The sequence below is a fragment of the Engystomops pustulosus genome, chromosome 2, assembly GCF_040894005.1.
Source record: "Engystomops pustulosus chromosome 2, aEngPut4.maternal, whole genome shotgun sequence".
NCBI lineage: Eukaryota > Metazoa > Chordata > Amphibia > Anura > Leptodactylidae > Engystomops > Engystomops pustulosus.
Window position 1 is genome coordinate 128630219 of NC_092412.1, and position 20042 is coordinate 128650260.

Sequence of the window (20042 nt, forward strand, 5' to 3'; positions counted from 1 at the left end):
CTCCGCCCCTGCATAGACTATTGTGGGCTTAATAAAGTTAACATGAAGAACCGCTACCCACTACACTTGATCACGGAACTCTTTGACCGCCTCTGTGGAGCTAATGACCTTCGGGGGGCATATAATCTCATCCGCATCCGTGAATAAATGAAAGACTGCCTTCAACACTCGAGATGGGCACTTCCAGTATTTGGTCATGCCCTTTGGACTCTGCAATGCGCCGGCTTTCTTTCAAGAATTTGTCAACAACATTTTCAGGGACTTGTTATATACCTGTGTCGTGGTCTATTTGGACAATATCCTGGTGTTCTCTACAGACCTGAAGTCCCATCAGACCCACGTTCGACAAGTTCTCAGCCGTCTAAGGGCCAATCGTCTATATGCCAAACTCGAGAAGTGCCAGTTCCACCAGAAGAGTCTTCCATTCCTTGGGTATATCATTTCTGACAACTTAGATGGATCCCTCTAAGTTGTCTGCAGTTCTCCACTGGCTTCGCCCAGTTGGACTACAACCTATGCAGAGATTCCTAGGGTTCGCTAACTCCCGGCACTTCATACCACACTTCTCCTCCCTCATGTCACCTATTGTGACTTTAACAAAGAAAAATGATGACCTCAAGCTCTGGTCTCCAGTGGCTGAAGAAGCATTTTCTAAATTGAAGTCTGCCTTTGCCTCTGCTCCTGTTCTCACGCGGCCTGATATGGAGAGTCACCTGTGCTTTCTTCTCAAAGACTTTTTCTGCTGCGGAGAGGAACTACTCCATAGGTTATCGGGAGCTTCTGGACATAAAAATAGCCTTGGAAGAGTGGCCTTATCTGCTGGAAGGAGCTCTTCATCCGGTCTTTATCTTCACAGATCACAAGGATCTCCTATACCTCCAGACCGTCCAGCGTCTCAATCCTCGACAGGCTCGTTGGTCCCTCTTCTTCTGCCGTTTTAATTTTGTGATACACTTCCGTCCAGCAGGGAAGAATGCTAAGGCCGATGCTCTCTCTCGTGCCTCTGATGTCATTGGGGAAGAATCAGCTCCTCGTCATATTGTTCCTCCAGAGCAAAGCAGAAAAGTAAAAAAGTGAAGTGGAACTCACCGAAGACATTTTCAAGTTTTATTCAGCAGAGTGGCATAGGGACAGACATGCAGCCACAGCAAGCGACGGGCCGTTTCGTGCCACGATTTAGCCAGAGGGGAATGCGCTATATGCTCGCCTCTTGTGACGCGTCCACTGAAAACATTGACGTGCTTCCGGGAGACGTGATTGCTGTCACTTCAAAACATGTTAATACGTGAGGAAGTATTAATAGATCCACTAAGCGAAAGAGGCAATTTTACCCTGTGTTAACGTTGACATCAAGGAACACAATCGCTAAAAAAAGAATGATAGATGAACATGATGATGACGGCGAAATGATCATCCATAAGATTTTTAAACAAAATAAAACAAGATAGTAAATCCTGTGTGCATTTAAAAATAGGGGAAAAAAAGAGAAATTTTAATTGTGCAATTGAAACTGATCCCCTTGACACCTAATTATTTATCGGGCAAACACTGTACCCAACACACTTGCAACCTACAAGATACCACATCTTCTTCCAATGCTCCTTAATTCCTTTTTTATGACATGATCCTAGTTTACATTTTGGACTGGAGGATTAGTCCTTACTTAAGAAAATACTCAAATCATTACGGTCATTGAGGCCCAATTTCCCCATCGCATCAAACCTGATGATGTGTGTACCTTTTCTAGCCCAGCGAATTGCAAGACCCACGGGTTGCCTCCCATGATGTTCTCTATTGTGCTCTATGACCCGAGGGCAGCCATTGCCTGTCTCAATAGATTTACAATGTTCCCTGAATCTAACAAATAAGTTAGATTGCCTATATAAAAACGTTGACACGGGCACCATAAGATATATACCACATACGTATTCCTGCAAGTTATGAAGGAATTCACTCTCCAAAAAACACCTAAATTGATGGATTTTGCCTGACTATTCTGCTTGCAAAAATTGCAAGAGCCGCATCAGTGGTTACCTTTTGGGATGTCTTTTTCTAGCCAAATTCCATGTGGTGTATAATAAACGGCTATTGACTAAATGATTTATGATGGTTTTACTCCTTCTAAAAGAGATAACTGTTTTTTGCGTGGTAACTTCCATTAATTGGGGATCTTCTTTTAGGGTATCCCAATTTCTCTGAATAGCGTCTCTAATAACGTTTTAGTGGCCACTATCCCTAACCACAGCCCAGCCACCAGCAGAAGCCCGGGAAACCAGGTGTAACTCTTATACGAGTGATGGCGAACTTTTTAGAGACTGAGTGCCCAAACTACAACCGAAATCCACTTATGTACCGTGAAGTGCCAACATGGAATTTTAAGCAGTAACTTATTTCTACCTGTTCTTCCACATCTTTGAATTATATTGGCCTTCTGAGGCCACCAGTTGAAAGAAGGAGGGCAAATTCAGATTATCATTGTGGCTTCTCTCCAGGGTCTCTCTGTAGAGGAAGAATGGTGGGTCCAGCAGTAGGACCTCCAAAGATAATGCAGTTCTGTCAAAACCTTCTCACTTTTCCCGCAGTTCCAAACAGCCAATGAAGTGTTGAATAGCGCTGAGAGCAGCATCTCTTAATTTGCCTGGGACTGCAGGAAGATTCAGTGTTTGCTGAACTCCGTCCTGGGGCGATGGCCTGAGTGCCCATAGAAAGGGCTCTAAGTGCCACCTCTGGCACCCGTGCCATAGGTTCGCCACCACTGTCTTATACTATCCCTAACCACAGCCCAGCCACCAGCAGAAAGCCCTGGAAACCAGGGGTAACTCTTATATTACCCCTAAAGACAGCCCAGCTACCAGCAGAAAGCCCTTGAAACCAGGGGTAACTCTTATACTATCCCTAGCATTAATGCCCTGAGGTAGCGTCACCACTGCAGCCCCTGTACACAAACTAAGAGCCGAGTACTAGCAGAGAGGGAGGGAGAAAGGGATTAGCTTATCCTTTACTTCACTGCCCCCACTAGTGATTAGAAATTCCCTTATCCCAGAATATTTCTATGTATTAGTAGGTGGGCCCCCAAAATCAATTTCACTGGTGGGCCCCAGTTACCCCAGTCTGACCCTGGTGGGAGACATGGCTGCAGCTTGTAGTGTTGGGTTGGAGACAGCACCGCTGCGGTAGGGTCTCCTGCATACTTTCATGTATTAATGCAGCCAATTGCTCTGTCAGCATCCTGCATGTTGCTGGTTTAGAAATCAGTATGGTCTGTGTGGGATTGTTACCTCAGGGTTTCATTGTTTTTTTTTTTCAAGTTTCTTTATCCCACCTTTCTTCATGCTCAATGGTCTCAATCTTTAACAATTTTATGGATTTTTGCTACTTGTATCAGTGAATTTCCAGTGTAAAAACATCCCAAAAATGCTGAAATTTGAGAGATGATAAACATTGTGTGACTGGTGCAGTCTATTCGCATAGAGCACACACAGTTGATACTCGCATCTGTAGGTATTTAACACTGCACATCTAAAGATAAATCTCCCCCTGAATGTGTATGCAAAAAAAAAAAAGTTGATGAAAATGTAGCCTTACCTTTCCTCTTTCAAATAGCCAAAATATATTTGCTCCTACAGATTTTATGCTGATAACCATTTAATTCTAATTACATCACACCAAATGCTAACAGGATTAATTTAAGTTGCTGTGTGTTTTGTAATATATTTGCAGCCCTGCCTTGTACAGTTCACAAAGAAAACATAGTGTACAGCAAAGAAACGGATTATAAAGTGGTTCAGCCAGTCTACGTAACTGATCTGTGTTATGTTGGTTGGTGTTTATGGATATGCCACATATTCATTAAAATGCTTTCATGCTCTGCTGAATTCACAATGAAGGTTGAGCAAATATTAAAGTTAACTCCACCCTTTATTCACATTGACTATAAAGGGAATACCAACAGGCTAACTTTATGGACATGATCCCTACTAAGTATCAAGTGCTTGACAATCAGGACCAAAGCCCATCTACCACTGTATACCAAAATACATCATGATTGGCTGCCTATGTCAGGTGACAATACAGTGGGAGCAGACTAAATCTATGTCAAATGAAGAGGTGAGAGGTGAAAATAATCCATCCTGATGATCAAAATGTAATCATAATAATAGTAAATCCACAAAAAAAAACATTATATATTATTGTTTATTCATTGAATTTTCAGAAAGAATATCATTATTGATGATAGTGCTCAATAGACAGGAGGCACTCACTGTTCTCCTGTCCTCTGCTGCGTCGAGTGTTGCTCTGCTTTGCAGACCCCTTTTAGGGGTAATGGATCGCCATCGGTAGTATGGACTCGCCAAACACTGGCAAGTCTGTGCTACATGAAAAAACAATTACGTAACTGATAGACAGAGTGGTGCAGGACAGCACACCCATATGCACCGCTCTGCAGGACACCGCTCTGCACCTCCTGAACATTCACAGATGGCAGCGATTTGCTGCTGTCAATGTTTTTCTTTATTTGGACAATTACATCACCAGGGAAATGGCTTATGTGCAGAAGAGGCCGAGGGGGCATCTACTGTGAACTGCGGGTGGGTGACTGTGGACAGGAGAAGGGGGGACTGACTGTGGACTGGGGGTGGCTGATTGTAGACTGTGGGTGGCGACTATGTACTGGGGGGGAGCTGACTGTGGACTGGGGGGTCCTACTGTGGACTGACTGGGGGACTATTTACATACTGAGGGGACATGCGCTTGGGCTATCTAAACACTAAATGGGAAGGTGCTGGGGCTATCTAGATACTGAGTGGGCACATGCAGGGGCTATCTATATTTTGAGTGGGCACGTGCAAGGTTGTCACGGTGCTCCCGCATTCCTTGTCACGGATCGCGGGTACACCCGTGCCCTCCTACGTGGCGCGGTGTCCCCCCTGCCTGTACTCACCTCTCCAGGCGCCTGGCTCTGCTCGGGTCCCGGCGTGTTGGTCGCACGTCTCCTTCCTTCCAGTTTCCCTAAGCTGTTCTTGAGGAAGAGAAAGCCATCCTGCTTTCCTACCCTTCCTATTTGTCTCCAGTGTTCCCATATAATCCTGGTGTCTCATGTGTCTCCAATGTTCCCAAACGCTCCTGGTGTTTCCTGTTTCTCTAGCGTTCCCATATGCTCCTAGTGTCTCCTGTGTCTTCAGCGTTCCCATACGCTCCGGATGTTCCTGTCTCCAGCGTTCCCAAACGCTCCTGTCCTCCAGCGTTTTCAGGCGCCTCCTGCTGTTCCTTCCAGGATTCCAGTCCTCTGGTTCCTCCAGCATTCCTACGCTCCTCTGGTGCCGACGCTACTGTGTCCTGCATCCTACCTTGACTACCACCGCAGGACTAGTCGCACCTGCAGAACGACCTGGTTTCGACTCAGGCCGCAAAAATCTAGAATCTGCCCTGAATAATATGGCTCCCTGTGTTAGAGTTACATAACGCTCAGTACAATAGAAGGATCAACTCTTATATTGCTTCAAGAAGGCTTTGAACATAATATGGTCCCCCGCCTCCATTTCGGGTAGGTCCAACTAGGAGCCCTCGAAAGTCGAAAACTGAAGGAGAACAAACTTTTTTCAACATCATAAAATATATCTTAAGCATACTTGGAGCAATATGGGAGTTGAGCTTTCCGACTTTAGATAAGATACGAGATGCTATATCTCCACCTGTTGTCTGAAAGTGTAATTGCAGCAGCTAGCTTTAGTTAATATTTTCTTTAGATGAGAATATACGGTAACACTGCGTAAGTAAGTGTTCTGTCAGAACAGGCAGACTTTTGACATAAGATAATTTCAGTAAACGCATGACCCAATTACTGGGAACTACTGTGCTATGGCTCACATTTAACAAAGATGACGCAAATTGGTCATTTAGCGCAATCATAAATTCACATTATAATTTGCATGCATATTTTGCATGTCACAACAGTTTCTCTTTGATCATTTTCTGAACTATTACATTAATCCATTACTCATCCACTAACCTGGCAAACCTGCTGTCATAAGATACAATGGGGGTCATTTACTAAGGGCCCGATTCGCGTTTTCCTGACGTGTTACCCGAATATTTCCGATTTGCGCCGATTGAACCTGAATTGCCCCGGGATTTTGGCGCACGCGATCGGATTGTGGCGCATTGTCGCTGGCATGCACGCGACGGAAATCAGGGGGTGTGGCCAAACGAAAACCTGACATATTCGGAAAACCTGGCGCATTTAATAACCGAAAATGTGTCGCTTGGGAAGTGCTTACCTTCACCTGGTCCGGCTCGGTGTATTCCGGCGCGATCAGATGCATTTCAGCGCAGCAGCGCCACCTGGTGGACGCCGGAGGAACTGCCATCATAAATCCCGTCCGGACCCGAATCCTGTTCATAGAACGCACCGCTGGATCGTGAATGGGCCGGGTAAGTAAATCTGCCCCAATATGTTAAAGTTAATTTTACTTTAAGAGGCTCTATGCAAGGGAAATGAGAAATATTCACCACTTCCCTGATACTCCATTACTGATGCAATGCTTCCACTGCATTGGGTGTCTCCCACCGGGATATCTTGGGGATGCCATGCTATGGTGCATGACTAAAAACAACTCTGAAAAGACAATTAACCCTTCAAATGTTTTTAATTTAATCAGATCACACCATATGAATTATTACTTAAACGATAGACAAAACTTTTGTTTATTAATATCATCTGTTTATTATATATGCATATATGTGTATGTTTTATGTGATTTTTTGTGTAAGCCTGTTTCCCTGAAAATGCTTCACAGGACATAGATTTTGTCACTAAGATGTGCGTTCCGGAGCACAGACTGCACCGGAGCATGCGCCACATTTAACATGTAAAGTCTGAAAGAAGTGTGTTGCATGCCCCATGTTAAAGTTGCACCAAAAATAAAGTAGTTTTACTCTTTCAGGGCAGTGCAGGGAGCACCAGATTCATAACGTACAGGCGCCACAATTCATGAAGATGATGCCCTCTGCACACTACAAAGGCAAACTGCAAATAGTTCAGTTTGCACCGTTTTTATTAAATGTGCCCCATTATATTCACACACATAATGATATGCATAATATACAGTATATACACAATATATACAAATACATATAGAATAAACACACCAAATACTCACATACTGCATAAATATGCAATGCGCATAAAGCGCCCTCTGCAGGTCAGGAGCTGTTAGGGGAGTCGCAAACCCTATATGAAGGTTCTGGAACCTGGTCATTATGTAATAGCAGCTGTAGATTCTGCCTAAACAGGCAATAGTTAAGTGGGTGTAAGTTATTGACCAATAAGTTGGCTGGATTGTAAAGTGGAGTGTGATTGGAGAGGTGCTACCACCTGACCAGGGGGAGTAATAAAACAGTGCAGTGGGAGCACAGGTCTCTAGACCGCATGGTCTGTCTACAGAGACAGAGTGAACAGAGAGAGACAGTGTTCAGTACACCTTCAGTGCTGAAACTTAACCTAATCCCAGGACCAGAGTCAGGAGACTCTAATCCAGAGCTGCAGCTTTCACAGTTTGGACACAACTCCATCTCCATTATCCCAGCATGCATCTACTATAAGGCTGGTGCTTTATTCCTGAGGACCACTCTCCACGACCACTCCAGTACCAGAATCTGCTGCTGACCGTTTAGGCCCGTTGCCGGCTACCTGTTCAGTAAAGAACTATGAGTTAATTTGCACAACATTGCCTCCGTCTGATCCCTAGATACGGCTGCCTACTACCCCATCCATTACCCAGGGACCTATCCTAAACACACTAATGAGGTTCACCAGGGAGAACCAGTACATCAGCCTCTCCCTCCATATTTCTTGCACATACGACCTGCTGGAGATCTGCCAGGCAGTAGGACAGCCCTCCAGTCCCCACACCAAGCACCGGGACATCAGCGCACCCTAGGCCACAACCGCCAGCCACTCCTGTATTCTGGGCCCGGTTGCCTCCAGGCCCCAAGAAAAGGCTAGGCTCTGGTGGGGGATGTTGCATATATAGCATATATACACATACATACAGTAATTGCAGACAGCTCTGATAATTGTTAAAGCTGTTTATTGTAGCCTAAGGCTCCAGTACAGTAAATTAACAAAATCCAGAGGTCCGTTTGTAACTAGGGGTCGTCTGTAAGTTGGGTGTTCTTAAGTAGGGGACCACCTTTATTCTCTCCTAGTTCTACTGGATCTCTCAGCAGTGTTTGATACTGTGGACCACCAGCTCCTTCTCAGGATGCTTCCCTTGGCTTGAAGGATACTGCAATCTCTTGCTGAACTCCCCCTGGGGCATGTATGTGACTACTTGGTAAACTGCCTCTGGTGGCTGGTTCTCAACATTACAGTAATATCTTGAAACTTCTTCCTTAGGTAACGTGATCTTCCCTGTGGGATGGGCTATAAATCTGTTTCCTGAACCTTTAGACTTTGTTAGAGTATTAGGTATCATCCATGTACTCAAGCCCTCAGGCTCTGTTCACTACATGCTTTCTGTGCACCCCAGACCTTTGCATTTGTGACCGCAACACCCTAACTTGATTATGATCCAGTCTCACTTGGCACTCTGCTCTGCCCTCTGCTCGTAGTCTTGTCCTCAGCTTGTACCAGTCACTAACTGTCCAACTTTTCACAACCTGTCACTTCCCTACAGGCTGAGCTTCGGGCTAGTTGTTAGCACTCCAGTACTTTTAAGTATTAAAGGTTGCTGGCTAAGTGAAGTTTCATTCCAGCGAGGCTAGAAACTGCTGCGACAGTGGGAGTGAGAAATGAAAGTGCAAAAATGTAACAGCTTATGAGAGGGTAAGGGTTGCCTAGGAGTTGAAAAACAGCTCCTCACCTGACCATGAATAGTGAATACTATTGCAGCTAATCTCCATTAATTTCTGTACGGCTGAGCTGCAAAACCAGCACAAACCATGATCAGATGTGGCACTGTTTTTGGATGAGAGCTACCTTGTTTTTCAACTGCTGGACAACCCCTTTAAAGTTAGACAGTTATGCCTTCCATTAAAGTAAGACCTTGCTATATCGTAGAGAGAGAATAGAAAAGGGAGGTGGTCAGGAGACTAGCTGCAGAAACTTCCTTGTATTGGTGTCCCGAATACATCTACCTAAAGTAACAAATCTCATAAATTTTTCCCCCTCTACTGTTGTATATTTGGATCCATATTTTTTCACCAGTATGTCTCCTTTTTCATACAGATGATTCTCAAAAAAATTGATTTCATAAGTCACAAATTGGGGCAGATTTACTTACCCGGTCCATTCGCGATCCAGTGACGCGTTCTCCGTGGAGGATTTGGGTCTTCTGGCGATTCACTAAGGTAGTTCCCCTGATGTTCACCATTTGTCGCTGCTGTGCTGAATTCCGTCGGAGTTCACTGAAGTTCACCAAGCCAGGCCTGGTGCAGGTAAGTGCATGTCAAGCAACACATTTAAAAAAAAAATACAGCAGTTTCTCCAAATCTGGCGGGTTTTCCGATGACCACGCCCCCCGATTTTCGCCGCGTGCATGCCGGCACCAATGCGCCACAATCTGATCTCATGCGCCAAAATCCCAGTGGCAATTCAGGGAAAATCGACGCAATACGGTAAAATTCGGGTAACCCGACGTAAAAACACGATTCGGGCCCTTAATAAATGACCCCCATTATCATAGTAAAAAAGGTGAGAAAAAGACTTCAGTCCATCAAGTCCAGCCTATACATTATATTGCGTTTATTCCCCTATATACTCCACATGGTGGCACAAGGAGTGCCTACAACTGCTTAACACGGGACTTTAGGCCACACTTTATGTTTCAAATAACTTGAGAGAATATTATCATATTTACTGATTTACTGTTTTTATGCTGAAATAAATACATATTTTTTAAATTACTGTATGCACATTTCTGATATAACCTGAGCCTAGAGTTAAAAATAAGCACAAAAAACAGACCAGGTTTTGTCAAGTGTCTTTGCTACCATCTACCTAAAAGGACTCACCGTTCAGTGAATAGAGTAAAAGAACAAAACAGATTAAATATCTAAATAAATATTGTGTTTTGTATGTGGATATATGATAATAGAGCCGGGAAATATCCAACCAATAAAGGTCATTATTTGATCAGGTGCCTCAATATAAATGGCTTGGGGACTGCTATTATTATCGATGGCTTGTACATTTTGTGCATCATTTCCTGTAGAGCAGATGAAGCAGCCGGAGCTTCAGTTACATTGAGGATTGCCCTAGCTAAAAAGATAAACATATAACAGCAGGAAGACTGGCAGCCAAATTCACGTAAGTAATGCAGAAAGGGATTGTTTATTATTTAAAAGCATCTTTTCGAAAAAATCCATACTCTTTATGCTTGTTACATAAAATAGAAGTAAATTGCTTTCAATATTTATATGTTTAGCCTCAGAGCTCAGCACATGCGAATCTATATATCAATAAAGTCTCCTTCAGATTGTCTTGAAGGATGGACTCACCCATCCTATATAAAAATAGTAAACTAATTACTTAATACTAGATGTTTCTCACTGCATGCATGTATACTGTATGTGGAAGTAGATCAAAAAGATAAGTTGCAAATTCTTTGGCTTAATTACAGGTAGAAAATATGCAACATTTACATTAGCACAAAATAGCACCAGTTTTTATCAAATCAAATTCACCCATTTAGGAAAATATCTGCCAGGAATCCAAATTGATCTCTGGTGTTGAATGTCCCTCTCCACTACATTCAGTGATTTCTGCAATAGATCTGCAATACAATCCACTTTTGCTTAATATTCCACTGTAAATCTGTAATGGATCTCCGTTTTATGTCCAATTTGTCTATATAAAGTTATTAACCCCTTATCACCGACACTAGTTTTCAGCTCAATGATCAGACTCGATTTTTCAAATCTGACATGTCTCACGATAATTGGTTATAACTTCGGAACGCTTTAACATATCCTGGTGATTTTGAGAATGTTTTCTCGTGACACATTGTACTTCATGTTAGTTATAAAATTTAAGTGATAAGTTTTGCGTTTCGTTCTGAAAAAAAGTGAAAATTTGGCAAAAGTTTGCAAAAATTCTTCATTTTCCAAGTTTGAAATGTTCTGGTTTCCAGACAGGAAGTAAAACTACCCAAAAAGTTTGATAATTAACATTTACAGAATATCTGCTTTATGTTGGGATGATATTTTATGCTTCCGGTCATTTTTCTAGGATGTTATGAGGTGCAGAACTTTAGGTGCGATTTTTCTTATTTTCATGAAAATTGCCAAAACTCACATTTTGAGGGACAACTCAGCTTTCAAGTGACTTTGAGAGGCCTAAATAATAGTAAAACCCCATAAATTACCCCACTATAGAAAGTTCACCCCTCAACATATGTAAAACAACTTCTATTAAGTCCATTAACCCTTTAAGTGTTTCACATGGGTTAAAAAATATGGACCTGCGATTTAGAAACTAGAATTTTTTTGGAAATACATTCATTTATGAATAAATTAAATGATGAAACGCACTGCAACGCTTGATGCCCAATTCCTCCCGAGTGTACTGATACCACATATGTGGTGGTAAACTGCTGTAAGGGCGCACGGCCAAGCATAGAATGAATGGAGGCACCATTCACAGCAGATTTGTATTGTCACATTGTACGACCTATACATTTTTATTTTTTTTGGTAATGCGATCATATGAGGGCTTATTTTTTATGGGATGAGATACAATGTATAAATAATTTATTTTGGGAGTCTAAAGCTTATTCATGAGATTTTATTAACTATTTCAAGGGGGACACAAACAAAATCATCAATTTTTATTTTGGATTGTTAGCATTTTTTTCCCCCCGCTCACCGTAACGTAAAAATAATATTTTATCTTTATTCTCTGGTTCACTACGATTGCGGTGATACCTCATTTATATAGTTTTTCTTATTTTTGCTCAATTTTCCTGAGCAAAACCAATATTGGAGAAAATCGCATTGTTTTTACTATTGACAACTTTTCAGGGCCATAACTTCTGTATTTTTCTGTTGTCAGATCTGGTTGAGGGCTTATTTTTTGCGAAAACAGTTGTTCTTTTCAGTCGTATCATATTAGGTACCGTAACTTTTTTTGATCACTTTTTAGAACATTTTTTGTGATGGTGTTTGATGAAAAATTGTATATTATGGGAAGTTTTTCGAGTTTTTTTTTTACGTAGTTCACCGAGCGGGTTCAGTATTGATTTAGATTTATTGTACAGATTAATACGGACGCGGTGATACCAAATATGTACGTGTTTTTGTGTTTTATTTACTTTATTTGCATTTTATGTGTTACTGGGGAGATTATGGGACTTTTATTTTATTTATTTATTTAATTATATTATAAAAAGATTTAATTTTTTTTTTTTTACTTTTTTACATTTTCTACTTCTTGGCTTGAATAAGCGATCATCCGATCGCTTTAAATAGCAAAAAAGTGCCATTTTCGACTTTGGGCGCGATTTTCCGTTACGGGGTTAAACGCAGTGAAAAACAGTTATCATATTTTGATAGAACGGGCATTTTCAGACGCGGCGATACCTAATGTGTTTATGATTTTTACTGTTTATTTATATTTATATCAGTTCTAGGGAAAGGGGGGTGATTTTAATTTTTAGGGTTTTTTATTATAATTTTTTTTAAACTTTATATTTATTTTTACTATTTTTCAGACTCCCTAGGGTACTTTAACCCTAGGGTGTCTGTACGATCCTATCATATACTGCCATACTACAGTATGGCAGTATATGTGTATTTTACTACTCATACATTACAATGTGCTGATAGCATATTGTAATGAATGGGTTAACCCGAAGTAGCTTCGTGTCTTTGTGAGACCCGAAGCTACCATGGCGATGGATTGCCGCTCCCAGATGACGTCACGGGGAGCGACGATCCTCAGAAAGATGGCGGCGCTGCCACCTTTTTGAAGCCGCCGGCACCTTTGCTGGTGGCGATCAGCAGGAAAACACCCGCGATCGGTAGGTGTTACCGGTAAGCCTTTGCTGCAATATGCAGCAAAGACTTACCGGCTATGGAGAGGGCTAGGCCCGCGAGCCCTCTCCATGCACTGGGACCCGGCATGTGACAAACTAATATGTCAGTGTCGGTAAGGGGTTAAAGAAGCCTTCAGGGCATAGACCTTTTTTTACGTATTTCCCTGCTCATATTCAAAAAGACAATTTTTTTTGTTATCTGACTTGGGTATATGGCTATTTTTTTGTGGTAAAATTTGTGTTTTCCAAAGGGTTAATTTTTATGGTAAAATATAGCATGTTGATTCAAATGTATTAACTTATTCCTGCAATGGAACAGACTAAAACAGCTGTTTTGCCACTTGTTTTATGATTAAAACTTTCACGCAGTTCACTGTACAGTATAATAAATGTGATAAAACTATTCTGTAGGTTACTACGATTATGGAGACACCAAACATGTACAGGTTTTCTTATGTTTTACTATTTAAGCATATAAACCGCAAGGAAACCGCATTTGTCTATGTGTCGCCATATTCTGAGAGCTATAACTTTTTTATTCATCAATCAAAAGAAGGTTATTAGGGCTTGTTTATTGTGTGAAAAAGTGCCAGTGCCAGTGCAAGATGATATATATCGTCCTAATGCGACAACAGTCCTCTAATTAGGATGATCTATATAGTCCTTCTTGACCAGTTGAAGAAGACCTTTCACCAGATTTTGACACCCCTGACTAACAATGCCTACTTACTGATAAAGGCTTACAAGTCCTCCCCATTTCACCTTAAATTAGCTGCCAGTGGGGCACTGTACCTTAATTGCAGATGTTTTTGGGGATATGCATATTAGCTTTTTTGACTGGTGTCTGTGACTCTTCTCCTCTTCCAGGCTGCCATTATTGTGACCGACAGCTCAGTGTCTCTTAAAATTTACTGCTCTGCCTTGTACTTAAGGACCATCTGCTAATATTCAACTACAGACACATAAAGTCATATTTACTTATAGGAAATATTGTGTAAATTTTTTTTACATGGTGCCTTGTTTTACATTCATGTCATGTGACCAGAGTGACATTATCGCAGGTCCTTTAGCCTTCTAAAAGTAGTGAAGTATATACCATGTATGCGATCACATGAAATTCCATCAGTCCATGAAGGATGAGAAGGATGTCCATAGTGGCTGCTGTGACTTCATGTGGTCAGATACATACATGGGGTACAGTTTGTTATTGTTAAGAGGATAAAGGACCTTGTCACAGTCTATGGAAATAGTCCCTTGGGACTAAAGTCAATGGACTCCCTGGGCCACCGCGGGAGATAACGATGCCAGCCGCAACCCGGGAGCGGAGTCTAAGTGGACTCCTGGTCTTCACCAGAGCTGCCGCAAAGCATGGTCTTACTGTGGCGAGGAACCACCAGGTCGCTCCACACGTGCAACTAGGCCCGCGGTGGCAGCCAAGGTAGAGACACAGGGATCATGGGAAGGCAGGACCACGGGAAGGCAGGATCACAGGACCTCTTACGGCAGGACCTCGGATGGCGGGACCTCGGACGGCGGGACTGCCACAGGATACACGGGACCGCCACAGGATACACGGCACCGCCACAGGATACACGGCACCACCACAGGATACACGGGACCGCCTCAGGATACACGGGACCGCCTCAGGATACACGGGACCGCCACAGGATACACGGGACCGCCAAAGGATACACGGGACCGCCACAGGATACACGGGACCGCCACAGGATACACGGGACCGCCACAGGATACACGGGGCCGCCAAATGATACACAGGACCGCAACAGGATACACAGCAAAGGATACACGGGAATCACCACAGGATACACGGGAATCACCACAGGATAACGGGAATCACAGAATACACGGGAACACCACAGGGTACACGGAGGCGTCTGGAAATGCTCAGGGACACAGAGGGCTTTCTCTTCAGTAACAGGACTTGAAGATCCGGCAGAGGATGCTGGGAGTCGCCAGGCTATATAGCCAAGCCGGGAATGCCAGCGCCAATAAGGAGGACAATGGCCCTTTAAATTCATGAAGAGTCGGACGTGCACGCCCTAGCTGCAGGAGCGCTCGGCCTGGAAGTAAGGCGGCGGGCGGACCACACGCTGGGACCCAAGCAGAGCCAGGAGCCTGGAGAGGTGAGTACAGGCAAGGGGAGCAAGGCAGCACATATGGGAGCACGGGTGCACCCGCAACTCCAGATACATGGAGATGATCCGATACATGGATCGCGGGATCACCCGTGACAGACCTGAGATGATGTCACTCTGGTCACATGACATGAACTGTGACCAGTAAGGCATAAGACATGAGGTAATGGGAGGGGCCAGCCAAGCAGGACACGCCCCCTTTGATTGCCAGGTAAAATAAGATAAAAGGTGATTTATGTGGATGTAAGGTAAACAATTTTTAACTGTCAGTTAATAGGGCTCTATAGAAACATGTCACTAGCTGTATATGTGCAAATGTGGTGACAGGTCCCATTTAAGCAACATTTCAGGACTTAGGTCTGTTTTTGTGTTTTGCAAAAACACATAAAAAGATAAACAGATAGTGAACCATTTGGTTATTTTAACTCCTTAAAAACGCAGTCATTTTGTAGCTTAACCGGTTAAGGACCAGGCCCTTTCCTGTTTTTTCATGTCCATTTTTCACTCCCCACCTTCAAAAATCTATAACTTTTTTATTTTTACACGTAAAGAGCTGTGTGACAGCTTGTTTTCTGCGTAACAAATTGTACTTCATAGAGATGGTATTAAATATTCCATGCCATGTACTCGGAAGTGGGAAAAAAAATTCCAAATGCAGTGAAAATGGTGAAAAAACGCATTTGCGCCATTTGCTTGTGGGCTTGGATATTACATCTTTCACTGAGTGCCCCAAATGACATGTCTACTTTATTCTTTGGGTCGGTATGATTAAGGTGATACCAAATTTGTATAGGTTTTATAATGTTTTCATACATTTACAAAAATTAAAACCTCCTGTACAAAAATTATTTTTTTGATTTTGCCAACTTCTGGCGCTAATAACTTTTTTATACTTCCGTGTACAGATCTGTGGGTGGAGTCATTTTTTGCGAAATTTGATAATATTTTCAATGATATAATTTTTAGGACTGTATGACCTTTTGATCACTTTTTATAGATTTTTTTTATATTTTTCAAAATGGCAAAAAAGTGCCATTTTCGACTATGGGCGCTATTTTCCGGTACGGGGTTAATCGTATTGAAAAACCGTTATCATATTTTGATAGATAGGGCATTTTTGGATGCATCGATACCTAATGTGTTTATGATTTTCACTGTTTATTTATATTTATGTCAGTTCTAGGGAAAGGGGGGTGATTTGAAATTTTAGGTTTTTTAATTATCATTTTTTTTTTTTAACTTTTTTTTAATTTTTACTATTTTTCAGACTCCCTAGGGTACTTTAACCCTAGGTTTTCTGATCTATCCTATCATATACTGCCATACTACAGTATGGCAGTACAGGCAGTCCCCGGGTTACGTACAAGATAGGGTCTGGAGGTTTGTTCTTAAGTTGAATTTGTATGTAAGTCGAAACTGTATATTTTATAACGGAAGTTCTAGACAATTTTTTTTCTTTTGCCCCAGTGACAATTGGAGTTTCAAAATTTTTGGTGTAATTGGACCAAGAATTATCAATAAAGCTTCATTACAGACATCTTACAGCTGATCATTGCAGTCTGGGACTATAGTAAAGCATCCAGAGAGCTTCACCAGAGGTCACAGTGGGCAGAGGGGTCCGTCTGTAACTATGGGTTGTCTGTAAGTCGGGTGTCCTTAAGTAGGGGACCGCCTGTATATGGGGATTTTCCTCCTCATTCATTACAATGTGCTATCAGCACATTGTAATGAAGGGGTTAAAACGAAATAGCCTCGGGTCTTCGGAAGACCCAAGGCTACCATGGAGACGGATCACCACTCCCCGATGACGTCACGGGGAGCGGTGATCCCAGGTAAGATGGCGGCGCCCATGCGCCGCTATCTTTTTGAGGCTGCCGGCAGCTTTGCTGGCAGCCATCGCTGTGATAACACCCGCGATCGTTGCTGGCACTGATCGCGGGTGTTACCGGTAAGCCTTTGCTGCAATATGCAGCAAAGACTTACCGGCTATGGAGAGGGCTCAGCCCGTGAGCCCTCTCCATACAGCGCGACCTGACCGCCGCCGTGAATACACGGCGGGCGGTTGCGAACCAGTTAAGGCTCAGCCCGATTTTTTTGCATTCTGACTTGCGTCGCTTTATATGGTTTTAACATTTGAACACTGTTACTTATCTAAATGATTCTGAGATCGTTTTTTCCCCACATGTTGTACATTTTAGTGGTACATTTTGGCTGATAAGTTGCATTTATTTACAAAAATAAAGAAAAAATGATGAATTTTTCACAATCATTGCGTTTTCAGGCAGATAGATTTACCACCTAAATAAATTGCTGAATAACATTTCCCATTTGTCTACTTTACATTTTCATAATTTTTGAAATGTCTGGATAATTTATTTTGATGTCACTCGGCTTACAAATCGAATATCGCTTTTCCGGATTTTCAGAATTGACTATTTTGGTGATAAATACAGTTTTGAATGAAATTTTACATATTTAGCATCAAAACCCCCTTTATAACCAACCCATTTTCAAATCTGCACCCCTCAAGCTATCAGAAACAGCTTTTTTACGAAGAATGTTAACCCCTTGAGATCTTCATAGTAATTAATTCAAAATGGAGGTGAAATTTAGAATGGTCAAATTGTGCCGGTTATACGTTCATTTAGCCCTAAAATGTACACATTTCCAAAAGATAAAAAGAGAAAACCTACCATACAATTTGAGAGACCCCCAACATGTGGTTGTTTCTTATTTTATGGGGGCACAGCGAGGGGCAGAAGGGAAGGAGCATCCTGAAGCTGCCAGGATTTTAGTTTCCTCATTGGCCCCTTTTGTAGGCTATAAAATTTTAGCTTTTGCATTATTGGGGCCATGTGATGGCATTTTTTTTTGTGGGATGAGATGCTTTTTCCAGTGTTACCATTTTGGAGTTGGTATCCCCTATTGTTGAAAATTTAGGAACTTTTTTTTTAGTGCAGGAGTAGAAAAGTATCAATTCTGTACTGGATTTTTAACTTTTTTTTTCTTGTTCACCGTTTAGCCTAATAATCATGTTATCTTTATTTTATGCGTCGATACGATTACGGGGAAACCATACATGAATATTTTTTCTTACGTTTTACTAAATTTGTCAAATAAAACCCTAATGTGGGGAAAAATCTATCATTTTTGTATTGCCGTCTTCCAAGTGTCATAACATTGTTACTTTTTTGGCTACGGAGCTGGTTGATGGCTTGTTTTTTTTTGCGGGACATGTTGTACTTTGCACCAGTATCATTTTGGAGTACATTTTGATCACTTTTTATAGCATTTTTTGTGGGATTGAGCCTTACACCGGTGTGACCGTGGTCTTTCATTCGAAGTAAACATGGAAGCTTTCTATAGAATGACAGCAAGTTGAGATGGAGAAAACCGTGAGGAACTGATTAAGAAAGTTTATTACATAATTGTATAATTTTGATCATACAAATAATAATATTTATTTGCTGAAACAGGAATACCTCTTTAAGTTTAATAACTAAAATGACTGTGGTTGCCTAAGCAAAAACACTATGCCAAATTTTTTTCATCCCTAAATTGTGGAATCCCTCTGTTAACCTATTAGAAGTTTATTTTGAAAACAAATTGACAATTGGTTGTTACCCATTGGAATTCTAAGAAAAAATGGCCCCAAGGTTTGGAGTATAAAAAAAAATGTTTTCTTCTGCTTCCTCTTTATTTCTGAAATGCAGATCTATTTACTCTCCTTCTTAGTACTGTATGCTCATATTGTCATTGGAGAAACACATAGATGGGGAATACAATTATTTACTAAATCATACAATTCCTTTTTAAGGGCTCATGCATATATTGCAATGTTCCCTGACCCTATACAACAGCCATGACCAGATTATAGAATGGGCTACAGAGGCACACGCCCCAGGGCCCCGACCGCTTTGCCCTTAAAAGGGCCACCACCAAGCGTGAATTCTGTACAATACCATACCTTAATGTACCAATCAGTCATTTGCTAACCTATTATGTTACAAAAATCCACAATAACTGTACATTGGATAACCATTGCAGGAGTCTGAATAAGAAAACAAACATCCATCTGCTTGTATACAGGATACCATTTGAAGAAATGACAAATCCAATCTTAGTTAAGTTTATCCAAAGGATAGGATTCAGGACACTCTCTTCATGCCTCACTTGTATTACAATTTTACATTTATACTATGGATTTGTTGGAATAAGATTTGGTGCACCTTGAGTGGTATACCCCTGCTTTAAAAACCTTAGAGTGGCTTGTCGATATTAAACAGGATCAAGGAGACATGCTCAGTTGCACAGTCTACACATAAAACCGCAATTCTGCCACCAAAGACACAAAGGCATGCTCCAGCAACTGTTTGCAAATACGCTTCTACAGCATTGCACTGGAACACCAGTAGACTGGAGAATTGGGTGACTCCCAGACACTGAGTGATCATATGACCATTGGGATCGGAGTTAGGAACGTAATCGAGGTCACAACGGGAAATCACGATAAACACAGAGGACGTAGCAACAAGCTTTCTCAATGGCAACAAGGCACAAAGATCTGGCAGGGAAGACAGGAAGGGGCTGAGAATTTATCAGAATTGTCAGCCAGCCAGAGGCAATTATCGGCCAGAGCCAGTGTGGAAACGCGGAGAGGTAAGCACAGTAGAGGGGGGACTGAGGGCACATATAGGAGCACGGGTGCGCCTGCAACCCAGGTCGTGGGTCACAGGAGCACCCATGACAATTGTGAGCACAACTGCTCTACAATACTATACACTGAAAAGCAAGTGAAGATGAGGTGAAGATAGTTTTCCAAAGCCAGAGTGGAAGAATGATGCCCAGCATC

The 20042-nt window shown here is 42.0% G+C and overlaps 2 protein-coding genes across 6 annotated transcripts in view; one reads left to right on the plus strand and one right to left on the minus strand.

Moving 5' to 3' along the window:
* MDH2 (malate dehydrogenase 2) overlaps positions 1-20042 on the minus strand; it is a 313892-nt gene that overhangs the window by 133998 nt on the left and 159852 nt on the right. The gene's annotated exons all lie outside the window — the stretch shown is intronic.
* The window catches only part of LOC140118441 (uncharacterized), an 87221-nt gene that overhangs the window by 25816 nt on the left and 41363 nt on the right, over positions 1-20042 (plus strand). Inside the window, exon 1 of one of the 5 annotated variants that reach the window (XM_072136370.1) lies at positions 10190-10309. The exons of the other annotated variants lie outside the window; for them this stretch is intronic. The gene's annotated coding sequence lies outside the window, so the exon portion shown is untranslated. Of the gene's footprint in view, positions 1-10189; positions 10310-20042 lie in introns of those variants that run through there. 5 annotated transcript variants of the gene reach the window in all.